Source organism: Rhincodon typus, chromosome 3, assembly GCF_021869965.1.
Source record: "Rhincodon typus isolate 14 chromosome 3, sRhiTyp1.1, whole genome shotgun sequence".
Lineage (NCBI taxonomy): Eukaryota > Metazoa > Chordata > Chondrichthyes > Orectolobiformes > Rhincodontidae > Rhincodon > Rhincodon typus.
Genome location: NC_063334.1, coordinates 27,877,359 through 27,892,883, shown reverse-complemented (window position 1 = coordinate 27,892,883; position 15,525 = coordinate 27,877,359). Strand labels below are relative to the sequence as shown.

Genomic DNA, 15,525 nt, shown 5'->3' with positions numbered 1-15,525 from the left:
AGTTGCTATGTGAATGCCTTTCTCAAATCATTTGAGAAAAATATCAGTTTTCAAGAATCCTAAGAATCTAGTACAAAAAAATCATAGAATCCCTACAGTGTGGAAACAGGTCCTTCGGCCCAACAAGCCCACGCCAACCCTCAGAGCATCCCACCTAGACCCATCTCCCATAACCCACCTAATCTACACATCACTGAACACTATTGGTAATTTAGCATGGCCACTCCACCTAGCCTGCGCATCTGTGGACTGTGGGAGGAAACCGGAGCATCTGGCGGAAACCCACACAGACATGGTGAGAATGCGCAAACTCCACACAGCCCGAGGGTGGAATTGAACCCGGGTCCCTGGTGCTGTGAGGCAGCAGTGCTGCCCCAATATTGGCAAATATTTCAGTACTAAACTAGGAAGTTCTAGCTGCATTGTTTGGAAATTGATCGGGAGATATGTGACAGTGAGTAGAGTATGTCCTGTGTTTTGGCAGGATGAGACAAATGGTGTTCCCCAGGCATCTGTTCACTGTATTTATCAAGGATTTGAAAGATAAATGGAGAGTTGCATAAAGTTGGTTGTGTACATCTTTTGCAACTTCAGGATGACCCCTAGAGCTTTTCAGTGAAGGAAGTGTTCTTTGAAAATGTGTGTGTTTGTAGGAAACTCGGCATCAGATATACACACAGCAGGCACCCACAAAACAATGGTAATGACCAAATAATCTGTCTTGGTGATGTTGGTTGAAGAATGGATGTTAGTAAATCACTGTTGATCTTCAGGTAGTAAGATGGGATATTTATGCCCACATAATGTTTCATCCAAAACGTAGGAGATCTAGTAAGTTGTCACAGAATTGGGGAAGAAAAATACAAAGGGAATAGTCAAACTAAATTAGTGGTTGTGATTAAGTTCAATGTTGAATACTATGCTGTCATTGACTTTGGATCCAAGAATGACAAGGTGTACTTGCTAAATGAGAAACGAGAAAGTGTGGAGGAGCAAAGAGATTTGGGTGTGCCAAGTACACACATCTCTAGAAGCCACTGGACAGGTTGACAAGGCAATTAAAAATGTTACTGCAATGTTTGTTTTCAATTCAAGAAGACTGGGATATGAAGGGGAACGTAAAAAAAAAGGGCTGCCTTATATTCCCTTGTATATAGAGTAGAGACTTTACTTTTATAAGAACTAACAATGTCCAGTTTCTGTTTCACGGGAGCCTCTTCCCAGCTCATTTCATCTTTTCTCTAAGCCAAACCTCCTATTCCTTCTTCCTGGTGTTTATCTTCCTTCTCCTTTAAATGCATTTACAGTATTTCATGCTACTCACTTCAGCCACTCCCCCTGGTGAGTTCCACATTTTTTTGGGCAGGAAGTTTCCTCCTGAATTCCCCGTTGGATTTATTGGTGACCATTTTAGATTTATATCCCTATTTATGAACCTTCTTGCCATCCTCCCTCCACCCCCAAGTGGAAACGACTCTATACCTCACTGTCAAGCTTCTTCATAATTTTTAAGAGCTTGATCAGAACCCCTTCTGCCCTTTTCCTTTTCAGAGAAAAGTGTTAACTTGTTAAAACTTCTGATGGGTGTGACCTGTCAATTTTGATATCATCAGGATGCGCTTTTTCTGCACACAGTGGTGGGAATCTGAAATTCTCTCCAAGAGGCTTTTGAGGCTGGAAGTCAATAGAAGCTTTTGAGATTGAAATCAATAGCTTTTTGATAGTTAAGTGATGTAGAGCAAAGATGGGTAACTGTGGTGGTACTGCATCATAGAACGTGCGTGAATCCGATGATGCAGGCTCATGTATTTTTATCAATTGTTTTACTCAAGGTCTGAACAAGGTAATTTAGTAGGATGGTCAGGGGTTTGTTTAGTACAGTTGATCTTACCAAATGCATGATCTCAGGTTTAGTCTTTAGTCTTTATCTAACTGGTTTCTGTGGATTACTTGAGCCTGGTTGAAATAAACTGTTAACGGTATTTATGGCTAGTAAAGAGATAATTAATGAATGTTTGTTTACTGATTACATGTACCCACTGACTAGAGTTAAATGCGGATTGGAGAACCGGCTTGATTTCTGTTCCTTTCAATGCCCCGGTGAATATTAGTTTACCCTGGGTAAATTTTCATACACTGTACTGTTAGAAACATAAGGAATTGCTGAAAATAGTGATACTTAGCATTTGAAAAAGGTTTTTAAAAATGTTGAATTACTCTGCTATGATTCGGTTGGTAACACTCGCCCCTTTCAGAAGGATAGAGAATTCATGCTTCACAGACTATGTCTAACTGGTACCAGTGCAGAACTTTGGAGTGTGGCATGGCCTGACTTTCCATCTGAGATGTTAAACTGCCCCCTCAAATAGATGTAAAAGATCTGTTGCATTATTATGAGGAAGGCCAATGTGTGTTCCTCAACCAACACCAGTGAAAACAAATCGTTGTGCTTTGTCGAGCTTTGCTGTTCCCAGGTAATCATTTTCTGTTTTATAATAGCAGCGACATGTTTTGGAGCGCAAGTTCAATGTGATGACTTATTGAAGTGATCTTGAACATCTGAATGGAAAGAAATAATAACACATACAAATGCAGTCTAGGGGTAGGAATAAGAGAGTGCATGCTATCATCCTGGTAAACCTTCTGTGTTTCCTCTGCTCATTTTTGATATCCTTCCTGAAGTGTGTTGCCAGTGTTAGAAGCAATACTCCAACTGAGATCTAAGCTGTGATTTGAACACCCAGTGTTTGTCTCAGCATTATGACTGTAGGCCTTGGAAGGAGAACATCTTCCTGAAGCAGGACGAGTTAATTATCAGGGAGGATTACTAACTCATTGAAAACCTGTTCCCCAACCTCACATCTTATTACTCTGGATTGCATGATGCTTGAACTTTTCAGTGTTCTTCTACTACTAAATCTGTTAATCTGATGAAATTACTGTAAGATCAGAATGTTTCATTGATCATGACATTGAATTAATAAACAACATACTTTTACCAAGTAATTGTATAGTGTATGACACACAGTTCTCTGTGCTACTGCATCTTTTGAGAGAGTGATTGCAGGAGAATATCTGACAGTTTCATGGTTGGAGCAAGTTTAAGGTGTAAGATAGCAACTTTCATTTACATAGCATCTTTGGCATGATAAATTATCCCAGAGCGAAAGCAAGCAAAACCTGCCACCAAGCCACGTAGAGATATTTGGACCAGCGATGAATATCTTGGTCAAGTGGTTGAGCTTTAAGGATGCTTCATATGGGAGAGGGAGAGAAATTTTTGGGAGTTTTAGGGACTAAAAAGGGTAGGCATGGCCACCATAGTGTTAGTGAATCTTCAAATGGGATGGTTAAGTCATCAGAATTGGAAGAGTAAGGATACGTCTGGGAATTATAGGGCTCGGAAAGGTTAGAAGGATGGAGTAAAGATGGGACACTAAAGAAATCTGAAAAATACTATGTGGATTTAATGTTTTAACGAAGATCTGTAGCTTGGGTTGCAGTTGGAGTTGTTGGTTGATTCTCCAAGCTTACTAGTTTTCATGCAAACGTTTCATCTCCCTTCTAGGTGACATCATCAGTGATGTGTAACCTCTGTTGAAGCGCTGTTGTTCGGTGCCACTCTGAATTTATATAGTCCGGTCTGTCATGGTGAGCAGTGTTGTTTCCCATTTTATACCATAGTGGTATGTAGATGGGGTCTATTTCAACATATTTGTTAATTGCATTGGTGGTTGAAAATACAATACACTCCAACATAGGAGGACATCAATTTGACTGGGACAAGCAAGACAAAGACAAAGACGAAGACAAGCACGAGAATTTCTGGAGGCCTGGTTTTAGGAGGCTACACAGCACTGATGTCCCCTGTTGGCTCGGCGAACCAACCAACAACTCCAAAGTTATGGGGTTCCTGTTCTAGGAACTAATGTATTCAGGTGATTGCTGAACAGGACCTAAGTGAGAATTAGAATGCATGGAACAGAGTTCTGGCTGAGCTCAGTTTATGGAGGATTGTAAGCTTGGCCAGTGGAGCATTGGAATAATTGTGTGCAGAAGTAACACAGATATTCAGGGTTCAGCTGCAGATGCACTAAGACTGGGCTGGAGTAAAATCATGTGATGAAGGTGGAAGTATGTAGTAAAATTGCTGCATTCCTAGTACTGTCCAGTAGCACCTCATTCTTCTTCCCCTGGTTACCTTTTGCACCCATTTTAACGCAGTGGACCCACTAAGAGTAATTAGTGGATATTTATTTAACTCTATATTGGTAGGGAAAGAACAAAACTTGCACAGACCCCTTCAGTTGTTGTAATTTGACTTGTTCTGGTTAATTTTGCAATTTGCATGTGCCAATCTACCATTCGTTAGCCCATGCGCTTTCCCACTGGTTTGTTGACTATCAGTATTGAAGATTGTATTATTTTCTGTTTGTAATAGTTCACTCTTCTGCAAGAATCCATTGATTTAGTTGTGCATTTTTTGCCTTGTATATTAGTTGCCTGTCTCTTCTGGGGCTTTGATAAATATTCTTAATTCTTGGTTGAAAGGAAAAGTTTTTAGGCTAAAGCAGGTTTCACGTAATTTCATTTTCGAATTAATCCTTTGAGATAATGCCAGAATTACATTGGTAGCTCTAGTCTATTGACAGGCTGTTTCAGTTTGCAATGATAATAGGGATGGAGAGTTGTGGGGCTGGAGGAGTTACAAAGATTGGGAGGGCTGAGGTCAAGGAAAGATTTGAATGTGACGATATATTTTTGGTAGCAAAAAGAGGAATAAAAGGCCATTCGTCTCAATGACTGCCAAACAGCATGACCCTGCAACTGTCCAGTGGGCAGCGTGTTGATTATATTCAATCAGCCAGTGCTTGCAAAACTCAGAACATAGTATCCAGCACTAGATGTAATTCTGCTATTGGGCAACATTTAGTATAAATCCAAAGTGTGCTAAAAATTATTCAGAAACTAATTTTAAGATTGCTAGTCAAGTTCACAGTGCATTTTTCAACCTTGTGTCTTTTTATTTTCAGTGCTATCTTTCTTCCTTCACGTTCAAGGCAAGTAAATTTCATGTCTGGACGCAGGCACCTGTTTCTGTTAAGCTGATGCTTCAAAATATTTTTCCTGTTATAGAAACCTTAATCTTGTAATTGGGTGGTGGTGATGATTCACCACAGGGCAGAACAAAAGATTAACAACTCATGCTGTATCACTTGGGAGTTGGACCAGACAGGTACATAGTTCACATACAGAGTATCAAAGGTCTACAAGAAAGAGAGAAACAGACTAAGCCAACTCTCAAGTGATGCAATATGATTATCAGTCTCTTGCCTTGCCCTGTGGTGAATCATAACCAGTATCCGAAATATAATACTTGAAGTCGTGCTTTTCTCTGCCTCTCCCGATATTGAATTCTGTTTTCCAGGCTTCAGTAGAAACTTCCACTTTGAGCAAAGTGAAATTCTTAATTTTCAAATTAAAAATCAATTTTATTTTCCTTTGCAATGAACATTTTTCTTCCTTAAATTTTAAAAAGGTGAAATGCCCAGTCTCCTTTGAAGTGCACCATTTGTTTACTTTTCTAGGTTTGTTTTAATGATGATTGACCATAATATTAGAGTTTTTGTATTTAACTTCTTATGCAGGTGCCACCTACACAAAGATTCATAGCATTTCAGAAATAAGGTATTTGTCTTGTTCAAAATGTGTGTTTTTGGAAAGTAATATTTATATATGGGATGCAACCCTACAGCTTCTCCATGAGGTAATGGAAGCCCTCATCTTTGGTAAAGAATTGTGAGCCAGAAAACGATAAGAAAAGTAATATTGACAGGCAGAGTCACTGGTGATGTACTTTACAATCAAATACCTGTATTAATGGAACTGGTCACGTGAGCTGTTTCAAACTGCCATAATAGCTCAAATGGCCTCCTATCTGTGAAAATCTATGATTCTTGTAAGAAGTTCTCTTGCATTAGCAATGTTTCCATTATGAACCACTTTTAATCTAGATGAATAAACCCTGATGCAGCCTTGCTGTGATTCACATTACTTGGGTGAAATTTAATGCGTTCTGGCAATGCTTGTGCAAGTTAAGAATAGAATTCCACTGAGCATGACTGGAGAAGGGATAGCCAACACATGGAGAGACTAATTATCCAGGTTGCCACCAGCTGATTTTTGAATGGCATTTTAAAATACAGCAGGGACCAAAATTCTCAAGTGAAAATTGTCAAGATAACAGGTAGAGGAAGGTCAGAAAAGATGTTTTTCATTGTAAGGAATCTGAACATCTTGAAGCTGTGTGGGATCCCGCCTTGTAATGGAGACACAAAGGACTTCACCTTGTGAAACAAAATGCTCTGAAGCTTCATTCATCAGTTTGTGGCAGAGTGAATGCATGATTAGAAGTGCTGTAGAAGAATAAAATGAACATCCGTTTGTAGTTTTATACAGTTACACTCAATTGTTTGGAGTGGTGGGGATAAATTTTCACCAGCATTATTTGCAGCATTTTCAGTTGTCACTAGAGGAATATGGCTGTGCTATTAGATCCAAGGGTCCATTCTGGCTTCAAAGTCCTGAGCAGTAATACTGGTTTTTAAGGATCAATGTAGAAGAATTCTTAACAAGTAACAAAATGATTCTTCCATACTTTGCCTGTAGTGTACTTTTTGTAAAAGGTTTAGAATTTTTTTACTGGACTGTAGCAGCCAAAGTGTTAAGAAGTAAATACAGGAAGATTGTTTTAATAGGTGCATTTCTTTATTTTGGCAATTTATCCCACAAGTCTGTCTTTTTGCCTTTTTTATTTATTGTTTAATTAAATTTTAATTAAAAAGATTAATTTTAAATTTTAAATTTTAAAAAGGAAAAATTTTAATACAAAAGATTAACAGTTTTGAGGATGTTGTTCAAACCTTTGCCTTCTCAGTTATCTGCACCATCCATGATGAAGAAACAGTTCTAATTAAACTTCAGTATGTCTGTTTTGCTGCCTGCTTTTAATTGTAAGGGAAGGTTTCTTTTCTTACTCAGAATCTTGCTTCATTTAATTCTTGAAAAATGCTATGCTCATGACTTTTTAGTTCTGTGCCCCTTTTGTTTTCCACGATTGACTTCTCTCTCAGTTGAGTTTATTTGGGTTTGAGTCTGTCTCTGGCTGTCCTCTAGTACAAGTGATCATAATTCTATTAGTTTTAAAATCCTTATGGAAAAGGATAGACCTGATCTAAAAGTGACAGTTCTAAATTGGAGGGAGAGAATAGGGCCCCTTAAAGATCAGCAAGGCTGCCTATGTGTGGAACCACAGGAGTTGGGTGAGATACTAAACAAATATTTTGCATTAGTGTTTATTGTGGAGAAGAATATGGTAGCTAGAGAACTTGGGGAAATAAATAGCGTCATCTTGAGAACTATCCATATTACAGAAAGAGGTGCTGGACGTCTTAAAAATGCACAAAGGTGGATAAATTCCCTTGGACCAGATCAGGTGTACCCTAGGACTTTCTGCGAAGCTAGGGAAGTGATTGTTGGGCCCCTTACTGAGGTATTTGTATCATTGAAACACACAGGTGAGGTGCCGGATGCCTGGAGGTTGGCTAATGTGGTACCACTATTTAAGAAATGTGGTAAGAAAAAGCCAGGGAACTATAACCAATGAGCCTGACATTGGTGGTGGGCATATCGTTGGAGGGAATTCTAAGGGACAGGATTTACGTATATTTGGAAAGGCAAGGACCAATTAGGGACAGTGCGCATGGGAAATTGTGTCTCACTAACTCGATTGAGTTTTTTGAAGAAGTGACGAAGTGGATTGACGACGGCAGAGCAGTAGACGTTGGACTTCAGTAAAGTGTTCAACAAGGTTCCACGTAGTAGACTGGTTAACAAGTTAAGATTACAGGGAATACTGGGGGAAGTAGCCATTTGGACACAAAATTGGCTAGAAGGTAGGAGACAGAGGGTGGGGATGGAGGGTTGATTTTCAGTCTGGAAGCAAGTGACCAGTGGGCTTGGTGTTGTGTCCATTGCTTTTTGTCATCTATATAAATGATTTGGATGTGAATATAGGAGGAATGGTTAGTAAATTTGCAGATGACACCAAAATTGCTGGTGTAATGGACAGCGAAGAAGGTCACCTCACAGTACAACGAGACCTTAATCAGATGGGCCGATGGGCCGAGGAGTGGCAGATGGAGTTTAATCTAGATAAATGTGAGGTGCTATATTTTGGTAGGGCAAATCAGGGCAGGATATATACACTAAATGGTAAAGTCCTGGGGAGTGTTGCTGAACAAAGGCACCTTGGAATGCAGGTTCATAGTTCCTTGAAAGTGGAATCACAGGTAGATAGGATAGTGAAGAAGGTGTTTGGAATGCTTTCCTTTATTGGTCATTGCATTGAGTGTAGGAGTTGGGAAGTCATGTTGCAGCTGTACAGGACATTGGTTAGGCCAGTTTTGGAATACTGCAATAAACTCTGGTCTCCTTGCTGTAGGAAGGATGTTAGAACACAGAACATAGAACAGTACAGCACAATACAGGCCCTTCGGCCCATGATGTTGTGCCGAACTTTTACCCTCATCCTAAGGTCTATCTAACCTCCACCCCTATCTTATACTATCATCCATATGTCTATCTAATAGCCGCTTAAATGCCCCTCATGAGGCCGACTCCACTACTCTCTCCGGCAATGCATTCCACGCCCTACCACTCTCTAAGTAAAGAACCTGCCTCTGACGTCTCCCCTATATCTATCTCCACTCACTTTAAAACTATGCCCCCTCGTAATAGCTACCTCCACCCTAGGGAAAAAGTCTCTGGCTGTCTACTCTATCTCTACCTCTGATCATTTTGTACACCTCTATCAAGTCACCTGTCATCCTTCATCGTTCTAAAGAGAAAAGCCCTAGATCTCTCAACCTTTCCTCGTAAGACCTTCCCTCCATTCCAGGCAACATCCTGGTAAATCTCCTCTGCACCTTTTCCAACGCCTCCACATCTTTCCTGTAATGAGGCGACCAGAACTGGACACAACACTCCAGATGTGGCCGAACCAGGGTTTTGTATAGCTGGAGCATAACTTCACGGCTCTTGAACTCAATCCCTCTATTAATGAAAGCTAACACACCATACGCCTTCTTAACAACTCTATCCACCTGGGTGGCAGCTTTCAGGGAACTGTGAACATGAACCCCAAGATCCCTCTGCTCCTCCACACTGCCAAGAATCTTTCCGTTAACCCTGTATTCTGCTTTCACGTTTGTCCTTCCAAAATGAATCACCTCACACTTTTCAGGGTTAAACTCCATGTGCCACTTCTCAGCCCAGCTCTGTATCCTATCAATGTCCCTTTGTAACCTAGAACAGCCCTCCGCACTGTCCACAACCTTCGTATCGTCCGCGAACTTGCTAATCCACCCTTCCACTCCTTTATCCGAATCATTTACAAAAGTCACAAGTAGAAGAGGACCCAGGACAGATCCTTGTGGTACACCACTCGTAACTGAGCACCATGTTGAATATTTTCTGACCGCTACCACCCTTTGTCTTCTAAGGGTCAGCCAATTCTGAATCCAATCTGCCACATTTCCCCCATCCCATGCCTCCTTACCTTCTGCATGAGCCTACCATGGGGAACCTTATCAAAAGCCTGACTTAAATCCGTGTATATCACATCCACTGCTCTACCTTCATCCACGTGTTTGGTCACCTCTTCAAAGAATTCGATAAGGTTTGTGAGGCATGATTTACCCCTCACAAATCCATGCTAACTATCACAAATCAAACTGTGCCTTTCCAAGTGATCATAAATCCTATCTCTCAGAGCCCTTTCCAATAATTTGCCCACCACTGATGTAAGACTAACTGGCCTATAATTTCCGGGGTTATCCCTATTCCCTTTTTTGAACAAGGGAATGACGTTTGCCTCTCTCCAATCTTCTGGCACTATACCCATGGACAGTGAGGACGAAAAGATCATTGCCAAAGGCCCTGCGATCTCTTCCCTAGCTTCCCATAGAATCCTTGGATAAATCCCATCAGGCCCGGAGGACTTATCTATCTTCAACTTCCTCAAAATTCCTAGCACATCTTCCTTGCTAACATCCACTTCCTCTAGCCGACCAGCCTGTTTCACACTGTCCTCCTCTACAACTAGGTCCCCCTGAGTTGTGAATACCGAAGAAAAGTATTCTTTAAGGACCTCTCCTATCTCTTTAGGCTCCGTGCACAAATTCCCTTTACGATCCTTGATCGACCCTACCCTTTCTCTGGTCATTCTCTTATTCCTCACGTACATGTAAAAAGGCTTGGAGTTTTCCTTGATTCTATCTGCCAAGGTTTTCTCATGCCCCCTTATAGCTCTTTCTTCAGCTCCTTCCTGGATAACTTGTATCCCTCTAGAGCCTTTTCCTTTCCTTGTTTCCTAAACCTTACATAAGCATCCTTCTTCCTCTTAACCAGACGTTCGACCTCTCTTGAGAACCAAGGCTCCCTCACTCGACCGTATCTTCCCTGCCTGCTAAGGACAAACATTTCGAGCACACGCAGTATGCATTCCTTAAACAATCTCCACAGTTCTATAGTGCTCTTCCCTGACAGCATCTGCTCCCAATTTATGTTACCCATTTCTTGCCTAACAGAATTGTAATTACCTGTCCCCCAATTATAAACCTTACCCTGCTGTATGTACCTATCCTTTTCCATGACTATTGTAAAAGTAACAGAGTTATGATCGCTACTGCCAAAATGCTCTCCTACCAACAGGTCTAACACTTGGCCCGGTTCATTGCCAAGCACCAAATCCAAAGTAGCCTCTCCTCGTGTTGGTCTGTCTACATACTGTGTCAGGAATCCTTCCAGAATGCACTGGACAAAATCCACTCCATCTAAACTATTACAACGAAAATGTTTCCAATCAGTGTTTGGAAAGTTGAAGTCACCCATGACTACAACCCTGTGACTTATGCACCTTTCCAGTATCTGCCTCCCAATCCGCTCCTCTACTTCTCTGCAACTATAAGGGGGTCTGTAAAAAAAATAAAACCCCAACAAAGTGGCTTCTCCTTTCTTGTTGTGGACCTCAACCCAAACTGACTCTGTAGACATATCATTCTCGAACTGCCTTTCAGTAGCTGCAATGCCACTCCCCCAACCCTTTTTCCACTCTCCCTATTTCTTTTAAAGCATCTAAGTTCCGGAACTTCCAACAACCATTCCTCTCCGAGTTACCCAAGTTTCTGTAATGGCCATAACATCGTAGTTCCAAGCACTGACCCATGCTTTAAGTTCATCCGTCTTATTTCTGATACTTCTAGCATTGAACTATACACACCTCAAACCATCTCTGTGTCCACAATTACGCTCCATCGACCGCATTTCTTTATAAACACCCTGTTGTGTCCGTTGGAAGGCTGAATACCTCATCCTCTGAGTTATAAATCCAGTTCCCCACCCCCTGCCAATCTAGTTTAAACCATCCCATATAGCTTGAACAAACCTCCCTCCCAGGATATTTGTGCATTTCCGGTTCGGGTGCAACCCCATCCTTACTGTACAGGTCCCACCTTCCCCATAATGTGCTCCAATTATCCACATAATGGAAGCCCTCCCTCCTACACCAGCCCTGTAGCCACGTGCTTAGCTGCACTCTCTCCCTATTTCTTACCTCGTTATCACGTGGCACTGGTAGTAATCCAGAGATAACTACCCTGTTTGTCCTGGACTTCAGCTTCCAACCTAATTCCCTGTACTCATTTTTCACATTCTCAGTCCTTTTTCTACCTATGTCATTGGTACCGATGTGTACCATGACTGCTGGTTGCTCACCCTCCCCCTTAAGGATCTTGAAGACACGATCCGAGACATCACGGACCCTGGCACCCGGGAGGCAACGTACCATCCATTCATCTCGTTCGCGTCCACAGAACCGCCTGTCTGTGCCTCTTACTATCGAATCCCCCACTACAGTTGCTCACCTATTCTCCCCCCTTCCCTTCTGTACCACAGGGCCAGGCTCAGTGCCACAGACCTGTCTGCTATGGCCTTCCCCTGGTAGGTTCCCCCCCACCAACAGTATCCAAAACGGTATCCTTATTATTGAGGGGAACGGCCACAGGGGATCCCTGCACTGTCTGCCTATCCCCTTTCCCCTACCTGACAGTCACACAGCTACCTTTTTCCTGTACCTTGGGTGTGACCACCTCCCTACAACTCCTCTCTATCACCCCCTCAGCCTCCCGAATGATCCGGAGTTCGTCCAGCTCCAGCTCCAGCTCCAGTTCCCTAACGTGGTTTTTGAGGAGCTGGAGTTGGGTGCACTTCTCGCAGGTGAAGTCAGAGGGACACTAGCAGTGACCCTTACCTCCCACATCCTGCAAGAGGAGCATGCAACTGCCCTAGCTTCCATTCCCTCTACTGTAGATTTCCAGAGGAATAAAAAAAAAGCCTTACCTTACCGGCCCTCCACACAGTCTTTTTTTTTTGGTTAGAGGAGGAGGAGGATGGATGGGAGACACTACACATGTTGTGTTTTGGGTTTAGCCAATGCCCGAATATATCATTCCTTCCTGGCTCGCGTTCTGTCCACACACCCGCCGCTGAAAACAAGAGGGCTTCTGCTGCACGAGGTAAGTTTTTATACTGGAGAAAAAAAACAACCTTACCTTCCCGTCGACACTCTGGCTCGCTCTGCTGCCGCTGAAACCAAGAGGGCCTCTGCTGCATGAGGTAAGTTTTTATACTGGAGAAAAAAAAAACAACCTTACCTTCCCGTTGACATTCTGGCTCGCGCTGCTGCCACTGAAAATGCCGTTGTTAAACTTGAAAGGGTTCTGGAAAGATTTACAAGGATGTTGCCAGGGTTGGAGGGTTTGATCTATAAGGAGGGCTGAATAGGCTGGAGCTATTTTCTTTGCAGCGTCGGAGGCTGAGGGGTGAACTTATAGAGGTTTGTAAAATCACGAGGGGCATGGATAGGGTAAATTGTCAAGTAATTTCCCCAGGGTAGGGGAGTCCAAAACTAGAGGGCGTAGGTTTAAAGTGAGAGGGGAAAGATTTGAAAGGGACCTAAGGGGCAACTTTGTCACATTGAGGGTGGTGAATGTATGGAATGAGCTGCCAGAGGACGTGGTGGAGGCTGGTACAATTTCTAACTTTTAAAGAGCATTTGGATGGGTATGTGAATGGGAAGGGTTTAGCAGGACATGAGCCAAACGTTGGCAAATGGGACTAGATATCTGGTTGGCATGAAAAAGTTGGACCAAAGGATCTATTTTCCACAATGTACATCTCTCTAACTCTGAGTCTCCCGCTCAATCACTAACCTGTCTCATTTTGTTCAAAAAGTATTTCAGACGTCGTTATAGAGATGTGTGCTTTTTATTAGAGAATTTAAGCACCATTGATTTATGGAAATTTAAAGTTCTCATAAATATAGTAATTCTAACAACCAAGAGAAAAGAAACAATTTGGTTTTGTCATCCAGATGTGAACTGGGACTTCCAAATGGCACCCCGTTACCCAGTCCTGTGGCATATACTTTATTTTATGTTATTTGAAAATATTGTTCATTTACGAATATCTGAATCAGGAACAGAAGTCGACCATTCAGCAACTTGTCTGCTCAGCCATTTGGTAGGATCATTGTCGATCAGTTTATTTTGAATTCCACAATCCCATCTACTCCTGATAACGTTAAGTTTTTATTATGATAGGGAATTGATCTATCCCTGTCTTTTTAAAAAAAATTCACTATTCCAAAGTTGCTCACCTCACTGAAAGAAAAATAATTCACCTCATCTTGGACCTGAAAGAGTAGTCCTTAATCTTAAGAATGCCCCTAGTTCTAGACTTGTCTACAGGAGGAAACACCACTTGCACATCAGTGTTGGTCAAAGCATTTCAGGTCTTGTATCTTTCAATTAAGTCACCCTCACCCTCCAAACTCCAGCCCAATTTTTCTTCATAAGATACAAACTCATTCCAGGTCTCAATAGTAAATATTGAAGCAGCTCCAAAGCACTTACATCTTTAAATAAGGAAGCCAGAACTGCATGCAGTGTTCGAGACATAGTCTCATCATTGTCATGTATAACTGACATGTATCATCCTTACTTTTATGTTGGGTTCCTCTCATAATAGAAGATAGCATTTTACTAGTCTTAATTACTTTTTGTACTTTCATACCAATGTTTTATGACTGCTGGAATAGAACACTTAGATACCTCTGAATTCTGCAGTCATTCCATTTAAATAATACTTTGCTTTTTTATATTGCTATTCAAGAATATTTCCCTACATTATACTCCATTTGTCAGATTTTCATCCACTCAACCTATCTTGGTTTGAAACCTCGTTTTCTCTTTTTCATCAACCTTTCCTACCTATCTTTGTTTCATCTTCAAATTTAGCTGCCATGCCTTCACTCCTGTCATCTAGATCATTGATCTAAATTGCAGAATGCTGAGGCCCAAGCATTGACCTCTACAGGACACCACTGTGACTTAGTGCCAATTGGAAAAATACTAGACTACGCATACTGTTTTCAGCTACCCAGTCAGTTTTCTATCCATGCTGATGTGTTACCACCTAAACCATGTACTTCTTTCTGCAATAATCTTTAATTTAGCACCTTATCAAATATCTGTCAAGACGTTCACTGTTCCATTTTTTTTAAGTATCCAACTAGTTTCTTCTGGTACTCCTAATTTAATTCTTCTGATTAATGTTCAAGTCATTCTGTCATTCTTGATACTCAACTTTGTGCAATTTCCCTAAGTTTCACATTTTCATTAAAATCTTTGTTTTTCGTGGATAGTGGATACTCCCCTTGGAATTTTTATTCATAGTATAATATACCTTTTCTGAGTATTCTGAAATATCTCTAAATGTCTGCCACCACTACTGTATTACCCGTAGCCTTGCATCCCAGTTAATTTTAGCTTGGTCAGCTTTCATGCCAATATAATTGCTCCAAGATACTAAAGACCCACTGTTCTCCTGTTCAAACTGAATGTAAAAGTAAAACATGTAATTACTGCTGCTTAGAGGTATCTTTACTCTGAGTTGTGAATTAATCCTGTCTCATTGCACAAAACAAAGTTTAGTATAACCTAAAAAAATAACAGAAATTGCTGGAAAAAACTCAGCAGATCGGACAGCATCCGTGGAGAGAAGGCAGAGTTAATGTTTTGGTTCTAGTGATCTTTCTTCAGAACTGAATACAACCTGCTGTCTAGTTGGTTCTAGAATGAGCTATTCTAAGAAACAGTCTCATCTGCAGCCTCATGATCCTGTCCCTGACCACCAGACAAATCTGAAGACCCTTTCCTAAGTATGACTGCCTCTTGGAATAAAGTGTCCAGCATATTTCTCCTTTACTGATTTGCTGATATCGAATTGGCTTGCACTGAAAATACAGTACATATCTTTTTATCTTGTGCGCCAATTGTCCTTGTTCCCTTCCCATCCCTCTGAGTTTCTAAACAGATCTAGATTTAAGTTTAAATAAGGCTTTTA

The 15,525-nt window shown here is 41.3% G+C and overlaps 1 protein-coding gene across 1 annotated transcript in view; it reads left to right on the top strand.

Annotated features, from left to right (window-relative positions):
* LOC109913890 (abhydrolase domain containing 17B, depalmitoylase) overlaps positions 1-15,525 on the top strand; it is a 53,858-nt gene that overhangs the window by 1,998 nt on the left and 36,335 nt on the right. The gene's annotated exons all lie outside the window — the stretch shown is intronic.